At 50.3% G+C, this 18,824-nt stretch overlaps 1 protein-coding gene across 2 annotated transcripts in view; it reads right to left on the reverse strand.

Moving 5' to 3' along the window:
• STEAP3 (STEAP3 metalloreductase) overlaps positions 1–17,291 on the reverse strand; it is a 42,635-nt gene extending 25,344 nt beyond the window's left edge. Inside the window, exon 1 of one of the 2 annotated variants that reach the window (XM_053597187.1) lies at positions 17,147–17,291. The gene's annotated coding sequence lies outside the window, so the exon portion shown is untranslated. Of the gene's footprint in view, positions 1–16,426; positions 16,450–17,146 lie in introns of those variants that run through there. The other variant, XM_053597188.1, reaches the window with a different exon arrangement.
• Between the last annotated feature and the right edge of the window lie 1,533 nt (positions 17,292–18,824).

An 18,824-nucleotide genomic window follows, 5' to 3' on the forward strand; every position in this document is an offset into this window, starting at 1 on the left:
CCCCACACAACTCTTCTAAATACACAAAGTGTAGTGATGGGTTGGACTCGTGGCTCAGGCCTATAATCCTGGCACTTTGGGAGGCCAAGGCAAGAGGATCACTTGAGACCTAGAGTTTGAGACCAGCCTGGGCAACATATTGAAACCCTGTCTTTACAAAAAATAAAAAAAAGCTATCTGAGTTTGGTGACACGTTCCTGTAGTCCTAGCTACTCTGGAGTCTGAGGCCAGAGGATTGCGTGAGCCCAGGAGTTGGGGTTGGAGTGAGCTGTGATTCCAACACTATACTCTAGCCTGGGTGACAGAGTAAGACTCTGTCTTTAAAAATAAATAAAAAGGCCGGGTGCGGTGGCTCACACCTATAATCCTAGCACTCTGGGAGGCCGAGGAGGGTGTATTGCCTGAGCTCATGGGTTCAAGACCAGCCTGAGTCAGAGTGAGACCCCACCTTTAAAAATAGCCAGGTGTTGTGGCAGGTGCCTGTAATCCCTTCTACTTGGGAGGCTGAGGCAAGAGAATCACTTGAGCCCAAGAATTTGAAGTTGCACTGCACTGTGACACCACGGCACTCTACAGAGGGTGACAAAATTAGACTTAGTCTCAAAAATAAATAAATAATAAAGAAAGAACTCTTACAACTTAATACTAAAAAAGACAAATGACTGGGGTGGTGCCTGTGGCCCAGTGAGTAGTGTGCTGGTACCATATACTGAGGGTGGCGGGTTCGAACCCTGCCCAGGCCAAACTGCAACAAAAAAAATAGCCAGGCATTGTGGCAGGCACAGGTAGTCCCAGCTACTAGGGAGGCCGAGGCAAAAGAATCACCTAAGTCCAAGAGCTGGAGGTTGCTGTGAGCTGTGAGCTGTGACGCTACAGCACTCTACCAAGGGCAACAAAGTGAGACTGTCTCTAAAAAAAAAGGACACACAAATGGCCACTAAGCACATAAAAAAATGTTCATCATTAGCCCTCAGAGAAATGAAAATTAAAACCACAATGAGATAACACTTTAAACCCACAAGGATGGCTATAATAATTTTTTTTTGAGACAGAGTCTCAAGCTATTGCCCTTGGTAGAGTGCCATGGCGTCATAGCTCACAGCAACTCTTGGGCTTAAATGATTCTCTTGCCTCAGCCTCCCAAGTAGCTGGGACTACAGGCCACAACACCCGGCTATTTTTAGTTGTACTTGTCATTGTTGTTTGGCAGGTCCAGGCTGGATTCGAACCCACCAGCTCCACTGTATGTGGCTCTAGCTGCTTGAGCTACAGGCACTGAGCCTATAATAATTTTTTTAAAAGACAGACAATAACAAGTGTTGATGGAGATGTGGAGAAATCAGAACCCTCATACACTGGTGGTGGAAATGTAAAATGGTGCAGCCAGCATGGAAAAAAGTCCAGCAATTCCACTCCTAGGTATATACCAAAGAAAAATGAAAATATATCCATGCAAAAACATTATACCAGTGTTCATAGTAGTAATATTCATAACACCTCAGAAGCAGAAACAACCCAAATGTCCATCAACGGAGGAACGGTTAGATAAAACATGGCGCCACACAATGGAGCACAATTCACCATAAAAAGAAACTGAGTCCTGCTACATGCTCTGACACAGATGAACTTTGAAAGCATGCTAAGTGAAAGAAGCCAACTGCAAAAGGCCACATATTATATAACTATATTTAATGAAATACCTAGAATGAACATATCATAGAGACAGAAAGTAGATTAGTGGTTGCCCGGGAATGGGGGAAAATGGGGAGTGACTGTTCACTTGTACAGAGTTTCTTTTTGGGTTGATGAAAATATTCTAAAATTGCTTGTGGTGATGGCAGCACAATGCTAAATATACTAAAAGCCACTGAATTATATACTTTAAATGGCTGAATTCTATGGCATTGTGAAGTATAGCTCAATAAAGCTTTTTTTTTTTGGAGGCAGAGTTTCACTCTGTTGCCCCCAGCTAGAGTGCCATGGTGTTTTCATAGCTCGCAGCAACCTCTAACTCCTGGGCTCAAGTGATCCTCCTTGCCTCAGCCTCCAAAAATCTGGAACTACAGGTGCCTGCCACAAGGCCCAGCTAGTTTTTCTGTTTTTAGTAGAGTCCTGCACTTGCTGGGGCTGGTCTCAAACTCCTGAGCTCAGGTGAGCCACCTGTCTCAGTCTCCTAAGGTGGTAGGATTACATACCTGGCCAATAAAGTTGTTATAAAGAAAGAAATTGATAACCACAAGAGGGACTCTATCTAACAAAATAAAATATTTTGACCTGGTTGTTTGTACCTTCACATTAACCTGACATCAATTTACTTTTCAAAAAATAAATAAATAAAGTAGGAATGATAATAAAGCCATCTCATTGGACCATTGAGATGATAAATTGTGGCTTGGTGCCCTGAGCTCATGGGTAGGGTGCCAGTCACATACACCCCAGGCTGGTGGGTTCGAATCCGGCCCAGGCCTACTAAACAACAATGACAACTGCAACAAAAAAATAGCCAGGCATTGTGGCGGGTGCCTGTAGTCCCAGCTACTAGGGAGGCTGAGGCAAGAGAATCGCTTGAGCCCAGGAGTTGGAGGTTGCCGTGAGCTGTGAGGCCACAGCACTCTACCAAGGACGACATAGTGAGACTGTGTCAAAAAAAAAAGATTATAAATTGAAACTGGTTATGAAAACTGGAGTTTGCCAAGTACCCATCAACCCATGAACAGATTAATAAATTATGGTATATGTATAACATGAAATACAATTCATCCATTAAAAAAAAAGGAAATTGAGACACCACAGACTGCTACTAGCTTGTGTAAACTAAGAGTAAACACATATTGAGTGAGAGCTTATGAGCTAAAGGCATGGGTTTTGTGACATCAATGCTAGTGGCTGCTATGGTTTGGATGTTTGTCACCTCCAAATCTCATGATAAAATTTCATTTGAAAAAAATTTTTTTTCATTTGATCCCCAGTAGAGCCTAATGGGAGGTTGGAGGTGTTTGAGTCATGGGGCAGACTCCATTTTTAGTAATGGATTAATGCTTTCCTTCAGGAACAAGTTCTTTCTCTCTATTAGTTCCCGGGAAAGCTAACTATTTAGAGGAGCCTGGCATGCTCTCTCTCCCTCTGTCTGATCTCTATACACAATAGCTTCCTTTTGCCCCCTCCCATGAGTAGAAGCAGCCTGAGGCCCTCACCATGTGCACAAGCCCAGATCTTGAACTTCTCAGTCATCAGAATCATAAGCCAAGTAAACTTTTATACTTTATAGATTATCCACCCTCAGGTATTCCTTTACAAAACCAAGACAGTGGCTCTCTAACCTCATAAAGCTATTTTCTAGTTGTTTTCCACATCCTTGAGGTTTCTAAGCTCATGACCTTGGGGGAGATGGTGCCTTGGGCTAAACAGTCCTCTTTCAGCTTTTGCTCACAAAGCTACTTCTCTGCACTGCAACCATGCAAGCAGGCAGCTGTTTCCCAGTTGCGTGGGATGGCAGGCAGGAGCCAAGAGCTGAGGTCTGAGGCCTATCCCACCAGCTCCTGGGATAGGTCAGTGAACAGGGCAGATGTGTTCCAATGGGGTGGGAGGCAACCACTTCTGTTCACCCACATGGCTGAGGGTTTATATAAGGATGAACAGGGGAAACTAGCACACAGCTGCAATCTGTTGATGGGGCATTCTGTCTGATCAGTTCCCTTTCCCCACCCCAAAGTCATCCCTTCTCTAATTAGGCAGAGGATCAGATCAGCCTCTAAAGCAGTGGTTCTCAACCTTCCTAATGCTGCGACCCTTTAATACAGTTCCTCATGTTGTGGTGACCCCCAACCATAACATTATTTTCGTTGCTATTTCATAACTGGAATTTTGCTACTGCTATGAATCGTAATGTAAATATCTGATATGCAGGATGGGTCTTAGGCAATCCCTGTAAAATGGTCGTTCGACCCCCAAAGGGTTCGTGACCCACAGGTTGAGAACCGCTGCACTAAAGCTACAATCAGTTGCTGGGAACTTGCCCAGTCAGGCCAGGCTGCTCCCTAGTGTAGCCACAGAACATGGGCGAGTCCCTTCACCTCTCTGGGCCCTAGTTCCCTCATCTGCACCATGGGGTGATGTCACTTAATGAGTTGTAAGGATTATATAAGAAGTAAAATGCCATACTTTAGGCCTGTTAAATTCATGCATTTTTTTTCATTTTATTTTTCTATCTAGGAATTTTGGTAAACCTTTTTGTTTCTGTACAGCGGAGAGAGATGCATCTAAATCAATGTAGGATGTTCTCTGCTAAATGGAAAAATTCACTGTAAAATTTTCTTAAAATGTGCTCTTAAGATAATGGCCTGAAGACACACATGCATTTCTCCCCAACACAATTGGAGGAAAAAACCTGCTGCTATTTGGGATTGAGGAGGGGAGAGAAGGGGCGGGCATGCTGGGGGAGCTGGGCATGAGGAGGGGCTGGGTTTCAGGGGCAGGGCCCTGGGACACTGCACTCCCTGAGCCCTCTAGGGGCTGCTAGTTCCTTGCCAGGGACAGTTGTCATGTCAACGGGGTTGCCAGGACTCCCAGCTCCTGGATCAAGCCCACACCAGCTGCCCTCTGCCTTCACAGCCCTCAAGAGCAACCCCTGTCCCATTAAACAGTTTTTTCTTTTTTCTTTCCTGTCTGTCTCTGAACTGTAAGCTTCTCAAGAAGGAACAGAGTAAAACTCACTTTTGTAATCCCAGGATTTAGGACACATTAGGCCAAACCTGAGCTGTATCAGAATTACCTGGAGGGCTTGTGAAAACACATTGCTGGGCTCCATGCCTGGAATTTCTGATGCTGCCAGCTCAGGGACGACGCTTCATGATTCCCTCCCTGACCACTGGGACCCCAAGTATCAGAACTCCCTCCCTACTGTTCTCTAGGACTCAAGGGTGAGGCACACACTCTTCATACCTGGGCATCCCTTACACCAGAGCTGCTCCCACGGCCCCTTCCCCAGCCCATGTGGATCACAGACCCCCTGCAGGCTGGAGAAGACAGGAGCAGAGCTGGGGGACCACGAAGATCTCAGAGACCCAGAACCCCCCAACACCTCACATGGGAGGATGTTCCCAGAGGGTGAAGTTTCCTGGCTGAACAAAAAAGCAGATGGCCTCCCCCATCCAAGACCCCTTCTCTATATGACTTCACAGTCCAGCCTGGGTAAACTCCCCAGTGCCAGCATATGGGCACGATGGGGTCAGTGCTGACAGGGAAGGGGAAGAGGAAAGCCCAGTGGTCAGCACCAAGGCCAGAGGCTGGAAGAAGTGTGTGTGGGGGATGCTCAAGCCTTAGAGCCGCCCACCCCACCCTGTGCTGCACAACTCCAGGGGGTGCAATTCACAATGTAATCCCTGTGTAGAGCGGCCCCTGCAGTTGTGCAGTGCACAGCCTGTGCACTTTTATGCAAAGTCTTGCCAAGCCTTCTCTGAGAAATTCCTTCATTCATTATTCTCTGAGTGTGTACTGTGTACCTAGCATGGAGCAAGGCATTGGATTCTTGGAGGAGACCAAAAACAGCTTGCCCTCTTGGGGTTCTTAAGAGAAAGGCCAGCTACAATGCAACAAGGAACAAAATGCTTGAACGAGGGCATGGCCAGGCACTGTGGAGCCGGGGGTGTGGCAGGGTGGGAGGAGAGTGGCTTCTTCACTCCATCCAGGGAGGTCAGGGAGCTGGCACAGGGGGGCAGCTAACTCTCTATAGGCTGGTTAAACCAGCCAGGCTGGAGGCCAACGGGTGGTGGAAGCTGAATCTGCAGCCTCAGCGTCTGGAGTTGGGTCGTTTCTTAGTTTTCAGAAAAACTTGGAGCTGCAAACCTTGTGGCTAGTTGGTCTTTCAGGTTGTAGCTGCCCCCACCCCTTTCCTTGCCATGGTAGGGTATACAGAATCAGGGCTGTGGCCTTGCTCTTCCTGGGCAGGGGGGCCGCAGGGGCATGGAAGGGGCAGAGGCAGCTCCAGGGTGTCCGCCAAGGAGCTCAGCCCGCCTCACAGTGCCTTTCTTGGGCGTAGGGATGCACGTTTCCCCCTGCTTTGCCCAGCTGATGCACTGCCTTTTCCAGGAAGCCTCTGGGGGGCCCTCCTCCCACCCTCAGTGGCCTCTTCCTTGGACTCCTATTGACACTGGAAGTTGGGCCCATCTTCCATCTGCTCTAAGAGGGAAGAGTCATGCAGCCACTTCCCAACCACCTGCCATGGGCAAGCTCCAACTTTTGCAAGAACTCTGACTTTTGCAAGAGTCCCCAGAGCAGCCAGCCCCAGGAGCAGCTCCTGGCTCAACCTGGGCCTAGAATAGGGGAGACTTCATATTCTGGGACTCACTCCACTTTTGTCACCTTATCATTGACTGTACACACTGGTTCACTTGTCTGTCACCCCACCAGATGGGGGCCACTTCTTACTCATTTCTGTGCCTCTAACACCCAGCCCACAGCCATGTATATAGTCGGTGATCAATTAATATTTGTGGCTTGAATGATATGATGACCAGATTCTGAGCCTGAGGGTAAGGAATGCTTATGAGTCACAGCCGTTTTCCCCAGAACCTAGCTGGGGCCCTCCTGTACCTGGTAGCAACGAAATCACAATACCATGAGTTTCTAATACTTCTGCAGCCTGGTGCTGGCACACAATGGTGCATACTTTCCCTCTGAGGTCCAAGGGGGTAGATGGTGGCGGAGCCCTACCCCCAATAATCTCCTTCACCTCTCCCCATGGGTTAATGTTAATGTTAAAACTAACACCCGTTGATATAAATAATCAACATTTCCTAGTCAGGTAAAATGAATAACAGCTTCTGTAAAGTCTTTCCCATATTATGGATCTGAAATACACAGTGTAAATACAAATTGGGGCAGTTGCTATGCAAATAAAGGCAGCTTTCTGGGAAGTTCTCCTTCTAGCACCATGACTGCCCCATGTAGAAATCCTGGGCTTCCCCCAGGACATGAGTCCAACGGAGAGGTGCTGAGTAGGCACATCCCAGCACCCATCAAGGGCTTGGCATGAGCACAGCTGTGATAAACAGGGGCTAAATGCAAAGAAGCACCTGGGAGGTGAGGCTGGAGGTCATGCCTGTGGGTGTGTCTGAAGGGTACGACCTGCAGGAGGCTATCAGTACTTCCACTTTGCAGGTGAGAAGACCGAGGCCCAGACTGCCTCTGGGGCCCAGAGCGGGCTCCTGCCTGCTCTGGATCTACTGAGCTCTAATCCCACCCAGCTGGTTCCAGGGTGGCAAGGGCCGAGGTGCCTTGCCATGGACATGAGCAACAGCGGGTCACCTGGTCAGCACCAGGCTCTGATGCTGTCTGTGCCCTTCCCCTTGGGTTTTTCTGAACTTCCCCTACTCACACTTTCCAGTCTCATCCTCGGGTTGTTTTGGCAAATCTGAGCTGCCTTCTATCCCAGCCCCAACCACAGTAGCACAGCCTCTGCCCAGGCTTTGTTTTTACAAGGCCCCCTTAGTCTTAAAGATATAGGAAGCTCCACTGACCCCAGATCTGTCTCCCTATCCCACCCCTGGCCTCCCACAGCTGACCTGAGAGAAGAGAGGATAGAAGATGCCAGTTCAAATCAGGGGTTAAAAGCTCAGTTATGGCCACACACATCTTAATGGGTGCATTTCTATTTTCTCTGTGGGCATTTTTCCCTTTCTGATGGAGTCACAAACATTTTACTGTTATATTTCTTGTAATACTGCCTGGAATCGCTATTTATACATCATAAAAAAATCATTATATTTTTAAAAGGTAGGCTGAGAAGTTCCTACAAAAGCTCAGGCACACTTATCAGCCAAGCCACACACAAATACACATACGTGCAAATTTCATCTGACAGAAAAGAAGTTTATCACCGCACCACTTTGCAAAATAGAAGTGAATGAATAATTTATAGGGCCTTTTACAAACATCTAGGTTTTCAAGTCATTCTAGAAAAATCCAGTTCAATTACTTGCAGCAACAGTTCTGTGGCAAACCAATGCAGAAATGGTGACCAATCAGCAAAATTTATAACCTTCAGGAGGCTGCATGCCACAAAAATGCATCATAAACATTAACATCTTTTTTGAAAACTCACACACATCCCAGAACCCAGAAGCTGCTGCACTAACTAAAGGCATTGTGTATGACAGGTCCTTGTACCCTTTACTTTGAAAAGGCTCAGTGGGTAGGGAGCCGACCCCATTTACCGAGGGTGGCGGGTTGGAACCTGGCTCTGGTCAAACTGCAACAAAAAACAGCCCGGCGTTGTGGCGTGCACCTGTGGTCCCAGCTACTCGCAAAGCTGAGGCAAGAGAATCGCCTAAGCCCAAGAGCTGGAGGTTGCTGTGAGCTGTGACACCACAGCACTCTACTGAGGGCAATAAAGTGAGACTCTGTCTGTTAAAAAAAAAAAAAAAAAGAAAGAAAAGGCTCCTGACTTAAAAGGGGGGCCGTGAAAACATGCAGAAGATAACATTTCCCACTTTATCTTGTCAAGAACCTTATTATCCTGAACTCTTCCATTATCCTGCTACTTCCTAGGCAGCAGAGCTCCCAGGAGGCATTAAGTTCTTTGGACTTCCCAGAGATTGGAGGGGCGCATTCCCACAGGCCAGGGCCTGGTGGGATTGGTGGAAGGGACCCGCACATGACCCCGTCACCTGAGTCTGCACCTTAACCACACTTACATCAGGGCTGGTGTGACAGCCTGAAGGTCTGAAGTTTCAGTCCTTTGACAACTCCTCAGTGATCCGGGCCACCCCTCTGGCTCAGGTCTCCAGCTGTGGACAGCCTGACTTTGATTCTGACTTTTGGTTTCTCAGAAGTCAAGGGGCCTGCCAGGGGTTTGAACAGATGTGCTGCGTCTCCCTCAGCCTACGCGTCAGCTCCTGGCCACAGGGCTGGGCGGGGAGTGGTGACTGATGCTTGGTTAGAGAGTGCACTGAGAGAGAGCAGTTCTGGGCTGATACTTCCTGTTTGGGGAGGAAACCTCACTGGTGATAATTAGTGGCTCAGACTCAAGTCTTTTTGCTACAGGAACTGAGGCGGGACGCCCCGAACCCAGGATGCATAAAATGAATAAATGTCATCTGACGCGCGTGAGCACACACATGAGAGAGAGAGAGAGAGAGAGAGAGAGGAGAGAGAGAGGCACTTACTCTTCAGGATACAAAGACAAACATAATGGCTGTAGAAAGTGCAATTTATCAATTTCTGTGGGGGAAATTTATGGCAATCACCAGGGCTGTCATTGGCTTAGTGATTATTCTCTCAGCATTTTGTACTAACAAAGGCTTCATTGTCATCCTTACTTGCTTGTCAGGGCCCATGGTGGGAAGACAGACAGAAAAGCCCACACGGCACTGTCCCAAGGGGAAAGCATGGACCAGAGTCATGGGCACATTTCTGCCAATTGCAATGGCTTTTCAGTTGACCTGGAGGCTGTTCCCACAGCCCAGAGGAGGCTGGATGTTTGGAGGTTTTTGCATTACCGAAGTAAACTATGCTAAGTCTATTCTTTTTTTTTTTTTCTTTTTTTGAGACACAGCCTCAAGCTGTCGCCCTGGGTAGAGTACTGTGACATCACAGCTCACAGCAACGTCAAACTCCTGGGCTCAAGCGATTCTCCTGCCTCTGCCTCCCAAGTAGCTGGGACCACAGGCGCCCGCCACAACGCCCGGCTATTTTTTGGTTGCAGCCGTCATTGTTGTTTGGTGGGCCTGGGCTGGATTCGAACCCGCCAGCTCAGGTGTATGTGGCTGGTGCCTTAGCCGCTTAAGCCACAAGCGCTGAGCCACTAAGTCTATTCTTAAGGACAAGCATATTCAATTGTTTTCAACTTGTTTGGAAACTAGTGATCTTGGTGTATGACAGTTTTAAGTAACGCCGGGCATTTGATAACCACCAGGCTCTGGGCAAAATTTATCCTATTATACCAACAGCCAAAACAGGGCCGCAGAGTTCTCTGACTCCTGTGGCCTCTTGTGTCTTGTCTTTCTTACTAGAGTGAGAACTCCTTTGGGCAGAATTAGATTCTGAAATCTCCCCTGAGCCCAGCTCAGACTGACCTTCCACCACCCCTCCTTTCAGTTCCTGCCCCCTCCACGTCAACCAACGCCATGACTTCTACCCCAAGCCTAGACATCCTCCTAACCCGTCCAGATCCCTCTTCCTCCAATATCTAGCCCAAGCACTTGTGCTTGTAAGGCAGCTGCCAGCTCCTCACAGCTCCCCTACCCACCAGTCTCTCCTCACTCTGAATTCAGAGAAACAGCTGTCTGTAGACAGACCTGGGTGTGAACTCAGTTCAGCTGCTTGCTAGCACGGTGATCGGGAGCGGGCTGCTTTCCCTCTGGTCTGACAACTAAGTAAAACAGTGAATATGGAACCCCAAGCACACACCTCCCTTGGAGCTGCTCTTGGGTACAGCTTTCCTTGCTCTGCCGTGGGCCACTCACTGCCCACAAACGCGACCTCCTCTCCCTCTGGTGCGCTGCTGCTCTATGGTCACTCAGCAGAGTCAGTTCAGGGTGTGCGTCCTCCACTCCTGCTCTGCCCACATTGCGCTCTGCCCGTGAGGCTAGTAGGTACCTGCTCGCCCACTGGGCTCTCTGACATTCACACGTAGGTAAGAATCACCCTGGGAGCTTAAGTGACAGGTTTCTGAGTGGCCGCAGGCCCGGAGTCCTCGATGGGCGTGGCAGGGATATTCAGGACTCTGTTCCTACCAAAGCTACTGGGTGGTGTCTGGATCCCCTCGGAGAAGCCACACTGTGAGGAAACCACACTTCCTTAGGAAAGTCAGGCTTCCAAGGCATGAGCAGGACAGGGGCCTCCAGGTCAGCTGTGACACCTGCTCCTGGTGGTTCTCGCTGAGACCTTGGCTGCACCCTCAGCTCCCTCAACCTTGGGACCCCTATCCCTTCAGAACTCCACACGTGGCCCCACCAGATGTTCAGAAGAGTTGTGGCAAAAGTCATGGAGGCAAAAAAGCAGCGAGTCCAGAACTCCAGCACAGGGTTTGTAAGGTGTCCAGGAACAGCAGGAGGGTAAGGCTTTCCCGGATGGAGCACCCCCACCCCCATCACAGTCCTTGGCTGCCGGACCCAGCACCGTCGCCTTCCATCCCTTCCCTTTCTAGGAAGCACCTTAATTCTGGCAAGTCTGGAACCATCTCCTAGGGCCAGCTTCAAAGGGCCTGTCTCACTTCCCACAGCTGCTCTGGGTCTCCCACCCCGGGAGTCTGATTCTCTGGACAGTCGTGACTCCTACACCCCCACTGCAGTCAGTGCACTACTGACTGATGTGCAGGCCTGGCTGGCCACCCAGAAAGGCTCAGCACAGCCCCCTCAGATGCCAGTGAGCCCCGTGCAGCCATGTGCAGGCCGGGCTTCACCCAGCGGGCCCAGCCCACAGGCATCCTCACCTCCAGCTGTACACCCAGAGTGAGTTCACCATCAGAGGGACCCTCATGCGACTGTACTGGGTCTCACCCCCCACCCTCGGACATGCCCACCACAAATCACAAACTACCCTCCCCACAGCCTGCCAGTCATCTCACCAGCATTGATACTTATAGCAATGGGAAGGTCATTCCATCACAGACCGGGCACACCAGCTTTAAGGCAGCCCACCACCCCACCTAGAGCTTAGAAGGCCCATTAGCCAACCCTCAAATCCCTTTGCATTTATCTGTGATTAGGTTTCATAATCTTAGGTCTGTAATTTTTTTTTTTACAGTTTAATCCTCTAATTTGATAGCTCAAGAAGGCTTTCAGTGTGCTGTTTGCTTAGCTCTCACACGGCTCTCATTAAGCGGAAGTCGGAGGTAGGACTCAGTTACTGCCTGATTGCAGAATAATCAGTGCTCACTGCTGCCTGTTCTGCCAGGTGACTATGAGAATGTGTGAGGACAGACTCATCGGGAAGAGCTGAGTGTCAAGTAATTCTCCTGCTATTACGTTGCTAAAGAGACCAGATCCTTCTGATCTATTCAGCAGTGTTTAGGGAGACCCCAGCTACACCTGAAGGGGAAGGAAGCATTCTGCCCCTGGGACGACTGGCAGTCACCCATCGACCCTGATGGCAGGCATAGCAGTGGACACCTCCAGCTCGGGTTTGTGGGGGGACATCTCTGGTTTTGTATCCTGGCTTCTGTTAGCTATAGGTCCTGGACTTCTGAAACTGCATCTCTGCTTTTATTCAGAAACTCTGGGTGATGCTTGTGGCTCAGTGGGTAGGGTGCCGGCCCCATATACTGAGGGTGGCAGGTTCAAAACCGGCCCCGGCCAAACTGCAACAAAAAATAGCCAGGCGTTGTGGCGGGTGCCTGTAGTCCCAGCTACTCAGGAGGCTGAGGCAGGAGAATCGTCTAAGCCCAGCAGTTGGAGATTGCTGTGAGCTGTGAGGCCACAGCACTCTACTGAGGGCGACAAAGTAAGACTCTGTCTCTAAAAAAGAAAACATAAAGAGAAAAAGAAAAGAAACTCTGGCCAGGCGTAGTAGCTCACGCCTATAACCCTAGCACTCTGGGAGGCTTAGGTGGGTGGATTGCTTAAGCTCACGAGTTCAAGACCAGTCTGAGCAAAAGCAAGACCCCCACCTCTACTAAAAATAGAAAAACTGAGGCAAGAGGATCACTTGAGCCAAGAGTTGGAGGTTGCTGTGAGGTATAATGCCATAGCACTCTACCCTGGGTGATAGCTTGAGACTCTATCTCAAAAAGAAAAAAAAAGACATGAGCCCTATGTACTCAATTTTGATATGAGGACAATTAATGACATTTAAGGTCAGGGTTGGGGTGGGGGAAGGGGAGAGCAGAGAGAGAAAGAAGGAGGGAGGGGTGGAGAGAGGAAGAGCAGAGAGAGGGAAGGATAGAGCGGGTGGGCCTTGGTGTGTGCCACACCTTTTGGGGGCAAGACATGATTGCAAGAGGGACTTTGCCTAACAAATGCAATCAGTGTAATCTGGTTTATTGTACCCTCAATGAATCCCCAAAAATAAAAAAAGAAAATGCTTGACATCACTAATCATTAGGAAAATGCAAATTAAAACCACAAAGAAATATCACCTCACACCTTGTTAGAATGACTATCATCAAAAAACAAAGATCACAAGTGTTAGAGAGGGGGTGAAGAGGAAGGGTCCACTACACACAGTTGATGGGAAGGTATATTAGTACAACCATTGTGGAAAACACTATGGAAGTTCCTCAGAAAATTAAAAGTAGAACTGCTATGGGAACCAGTGATCAGCCCTCTGGTTAAAAACAGCCCAAGGAATGAAGTCAAGAGTGTCAAAGAGATGTCTACACTTCCTGGTTCGTTGAAGCATTATTCACAACAGTTGAGAGAAGAATTCACCCAAGTGTCCACCAGTGGATGAATTTATAAATGTGGAATGTATGTGTAATGGAATTATACTCAGCCTTTAAAAGAAGGAAATTCTGTCATTTGCAACAACATTGATAAACCTGGAGGACATGGCACTAAGTAAAATAAAGCAGGTACATCAAAACAAAAAAAAGAAACCCATGAAGGGTATGGGTGTGTGTAGGGTGGTAAATGACAGTGGCACTCATCCTGCCAGAAGTGGGACTCAGCTGGTCTTGAAGTTCCTGGCACAAAGTGTGAGTGCTCAGTAAACGTTTGTTGAATGAATAAGTGATGAGGCAGAATTTGGACAGGCATATAGATAGTGGTTAGGAGTCTCAGCTTTGGAATCAAAAGGAGAAGCTGGAGTCATAAGTGCCCTTGGGAAAGTTACATGGCTGGGAGAACAACACTCGTCACCATCTAAGAGTCTTGCATTACAAATGACCTCATGTATGTGATGTGCCTAGCCCAGGGCCTGCCAGGAGGATGCTCATCATGCTGGGTGATGAAAACTGTCATTTTAGGTGTGATGGTGGTGGTGCAGGGTGGCAAGGTTGTGAAGGGCCGACAGGCTGGAGCATGCTGAGTTCTGGGACCCATGGGAGGCCTTTGGACAGGTGGGCAGATGGGAAGAAGTGAGACTTCTGTAGCCCAGTGTTTAAGTACTCCCTCGAGTGTCCTGCCCCCACCCCTTGCCTTCTCTCCTCCAAGTTCTGTGATCTCCACAGCCTCCCAAATTGGGATGGGGCTAGCAGGGGCAGTAGGAGTGAAAAAAGAGGCACATGCCCTTCCAGCCCCCAGAGGGAAGAAAGAAGCCAACTTGACCTTCGATTTTAGTAACTACTTAAACAGGCAAACTTCCTCGTTTTAAATCTAGAGGTTCATTCCTGAAGATGCTAGAAAGCAGTTCCATGAGTGCTTAACTTACTCAGCTCAGGCCTGTCCTCCCCCGAAGGGGGAGGTCACCATGCTAATGAAGAGGGCAGGAAGGGGTGGGTCCAGCCTCAGCTAAAAGGCAAGGGAGCCTGACATCCCAGAGTGGCTGGCTAGCTTCTCTCCTCAGTCTCAAACTGCAGGAAAATCACCCCTCCCACTGAGTTTTTCATTTGCAGCTGGATACAGAATAAAGCCGGCAGCAGACTTCTCCTCCCAGCCCAGGAGGCTTCAAGCAAAGACAGTGAGATGGGAACCCTAGAGTTTGCAGCCAAGGCCAGCTCCAAGGGGACGTGGAGGACACTCTCTGGGCCAAAGTTACCTTCTCAAAGAAACGGAGAGGTTGAGATGAGAAGTGCAATGATCCTGGAAGGTCCTCTTCTGGTTAACACTCAAACCCCAGGAAAAGAGAGGGATCTGACATTTATTGCAGTCCCAACTCAGCACTTTATGCAATTAACTAACCCCCAGCCAGGCATTATTGTTCTTGTTTAATGGGGGATATCCTGTTCTAAGCCTTTGGTAAGGTTTTGCAGATGAAAAAACAAAACAAAACAAAACAGGTTCAGAGAGCTGAGGGCTTCTGTCACAGGGTAAAGAGGGTAAAGAGGGTCAGGCTCTGTCTCCTGCACTCAGCCAGCTGCATTCACCTCACCCAGTGCTCAGGTGTGGGGCTTTGGACTTCAGTTAAAAACCTTCGCTTTTGGCTTGGTGCCCACAGCACAGTGGTTACAGCACCAGCTACATACAACAAGGCTGGGGTTCAAAACGGCCTGGGCCAGCTAAACAACAATAACAATTGCAACAGCAACAAAAAAAGTAGCTGGGCATTTTGGCGGGCGCCTATAATCCCAGCTACTGGGGAGGCTGAGGCAAGAGAATCACTTAAGCCCAAGAGTTGGAGGTTGCTGTGAGCTGTGACACCAAACAAAAACAAAAAAAACTTTCACTTTTTTTTTTTTTGAGACAGAGTCTCACTATGTCGTCCTCAGTAGAGTGCCATGGCATCACAGCTCACAGCAAACTCAAACTCTTTGGGCATAAGCAGTTCTCTTGCCTCAGCCACCCAAGTAGCTGGGACTACAGTTGTCCACCACAATTCCCAGCTATTTTTTGGTTGTAGTTGTCATTGTTGTTTGGCAGGCTTGGGCTGGGTTCAAACCTGCCAGCTCTGGTGTATGTGGCTGGTGCCCTATGTGCTGAGCTACAGGTGCCAAGCCAAAAAAACCTTTCACTCTTTACCCACCTGAAGCCCAGCCCAACACCCTGTTTTCTGGTAAGTCCAAGGAGGGAAGGGCCAAGGGACAAGAACAGGAAATATGAACAGGAGAGGAATCTACCTGTTTTGACATCCCTAGGCTGGAGAGGGCATGTCTGTGGTCCCAGTTTGACCAGGCTACGTCCTGGGAATCTCAACAAGCTTGGGGCAGGCTTAAGACCAGTTTCACCCTGTGCCAATTCCATTCCTTCCTCCTGGGTTGTCCACAGACACCACCTGTCCACCATCCAAGGCCCTCTTCAGGAAGCACTCCCCTCCTCTCACAATCCCAACAGTGACCCCTGTTACACCTGCCTGCCCTGCTATACCTGAGCATCCATCAGACATTGACTGCGCTTGGGCTCCCTGCTAGCTCCTCTGCAGGTTACTGGGGACAGAAATGAGTAAGACATAGTCTAGGTCCTCCAGGGCGCCTGGCTGATTCAGTCAACTGCAGGTGGGACTTGGGCATCTATTTAACAAACCTTGCAGGCGACTGAGGGGACAAACCCAGATGAGATCCTTTGGTTATATGGACATTGTGGCCCCCAGCACTGCATTATTTGGGCTGCCAGAATCCTCTCACGGCATGGCCCATTTCTGTCCACTGGTAGGTTCCTCTGGACCCCCATGTCAGATAAATCTGGATTCAAATCCTACTTATGCACCTTGGTTACCTGTGTATCTTGCAAAATACTCTGGCTTTCTGGGCTTAGTTTCCCCATCTGTAATAGGAAAGCCTGGCACACAATAGTGGTGTAATAAACATTTGCTGTTAATTATATCCTGGCTGCACCCCCCGGGGTATTTCCAGACCCCCCCACTCTGGAGCCATCTTAGAGGTGGCCCTGAATACCTGGGAGGCTTTTCAGTGCTTTCTGCCAGCGCTCCAGCAGACCGCCTGCATTTTCCCTGCAGATAGGCCTCTTGTCCCTACACACTTATTTAGCTGATGCACCCTCCCATTCATTTACCCAGAGTGATCAAAGTTCCAACCACACCTCTCTGGGCAGCCTGCCTCCAAATTTCGGAGAAGCGGGTGCTGGGGAAGGGGTGGGAGAACTTTGCACTGGGAAGTTCCGTCTTTCATTTGGACCAAGGTCGGGCACCTGGGTCCCTGCTCTGCCTTGCTTTGCGAAAAGGTTGGGAGGCCTGGCAAGGAAGAAACAGGAAGATCCCGCCCACGGCTGCCAACCTTCTCCTGCAACCAGTAGGCCAGAGCCGCGGGGCACGTGGGACCTGTGGACTCAGACACGGAGGGGCGCCTACGTCCGCACCCCAGGCCCAGGACTCCTGTCCCCACACTGCCCCTGCCTGCCCTGCCCACCCGCCGGCGCACGCGGCTTCAGTCCCTAGGGAAGGGAGATTTTCAGGGTGAGGGGCCCAGCATCCAGCCTGTCTGCCACCGGCCACACGTGGCTCATTCCCAGGGGACCGGGTCGCCTCCAGACATGCGACGGCGCCCACGCTCCGCTCGGAGATGGCGCAGGGCACAACCTGGTGGGTGCCAGCTCGGGAGTCCTGGGGACCGGGCGCAGGCCACAGTGCCGCGGGGACCAGGGGAGGGGTCACTCACCTCTGTAGCCCGTCACTCGGAGTAGTGACTAGCGCGGCCGCGGAAGGTCCTCGGCGGAGGCGGTGGCTCAGCTCTAGGCTCCTCCTCTCCCCGAGCCCCACCCGCCAGCGAGGGCCGGACCTGCCCGGAGGTGGCCGCCCGCCAGCCTGCTGTTGCTTATCCGTCTCGGCCACCACTCTCCGGGCCGCAATCAGGGAGCCTTCAGGCCCTCGATCCCCGCCCCGCCCTGCCCTGCAGCTTGGGCAGCGACCTTGTGGTCTGACAGTCCTCTGGCCCTGGCCCGAGGCGGGAGTTCAGAGGCAGCCCCGACACTTCCTGATCTGCAGCCCCCTGCACTCGGTGAAAGTGAGCAGAACTCCTCCGGGGATGGCCTCTTACCCGGGACCAACCTGAGGGACATCTCAAATCCACATCCATTTTATAACCGAGGTTAAGAAGCAGGCTAAGGTTTCCCGGATGGGGGAGGCTAAGGTCACAGATTGGATCCCGACCCCTCCCTCTGCTTGTGATGCCAGTGGGCGAGGAAAAGGCCCGCCCTGGGTAGAGTGCCCTGGCATTAGGCTCACAGGAACCTCAAACTCCTAGGCTCAAGCAATTCTCTTGCCTCAGCCTCTTGGGTAGCTGGGACTAGAGATGCCCACCACAACTCCCCTCTCTTTTTTAGAGACAGGGTCTCTCTCTGAGTGTGGTCTCAACCTGTGACCTCCGGCAGGGCAGTCTACCTGCCTCAGCCTCCCAGAGGGCTAGGATTATAGGCATGATCCAGGACCGGCCTGGTGGCCTTTCTCCTACAACTGCTGAGTGTCTGAAAAGGACAGCTCCCTGCCCAGTGGCATTCCTGGCAGCTCCCCAGTGAGGCTGGGTGTACAGTGAGGGTATTTGGGGGGTACCTTTCTAGAGGTGTGCACATTGGTCTGGCCAGTGCTCCCTGACTCCAGTGACCACTGCTACGGGCAGTTATTCCCCTTCCTTGGCAAGCAGGAGACAGGGGCTCTCGTGCCCCTGTAACTTTACTCAGCTTCTGGAAGGCTGGGGGTGGGGTTTCCTGACCCCTAGGACTCCTTCTAGAATATTTTTGGGGATTTTTTTTGTTAGTCCCTGATATGGAACTTCACATTTTTCTTAGAAAGTCTAAGAATCTTGTTTTCCGAGAAGCCAGCCTCTGTGGGGGAGATAAGCCCCAGGGACCCCAGAGGGCATAGTAGGGATAAAGAGGCAGAGTTCTGTGAAGGGAGTGCTGCTCTGAGGGCCTCTCTTGCACCCTCCCACCAGCCCAGACCCCTCAGTGAGCAGCTATGTTTCATAGATTCCTCCAGCCTGATATGCTCCCTCTCTGTCAGCCAGGCCCGGAGGTCCAGCGCCTCCCTGGGGGCTCCTGTGGCAGTTCCCATAGTTCCTTTATCCATTCAACTTCACAGTGCCCCACAGTGCCCCACAGTGCCAGGCAGTGTGTTCCCAGTGCTGTTGGGATGCCAGCTCTGGCGAGGAAATAGACAAGAACAGGTTCCTAGCCCCTTGGTTCCCTGGCATGGTGTCCAGCACACGTGCTGCTCTTCCTGATGGGGATCTTGGAATATTCTTCCTTTATTACCAACCTGTGTCACAAGGAGAGGGAGCTTGGGAGATGGAAGTACTGAGAGATCTTCCAGCAGCCTTGGGGCCCAGTGAGTCTTTTTGT

The sequence above is a fragment of the Nycticebus coucang genome, chromosome 7 (assembly GCF_027406575.1).
Source record: "Nycticebus coucang isolate mNycCou1 chromosome 7, mNycCou1.pri, whole genome shotgun sequence".
NCBI lineage: Eukaryota > Metazoa > Chordata > Mammalia > Primates > Lorisidae > Nycticebus > Nycticebus coucang.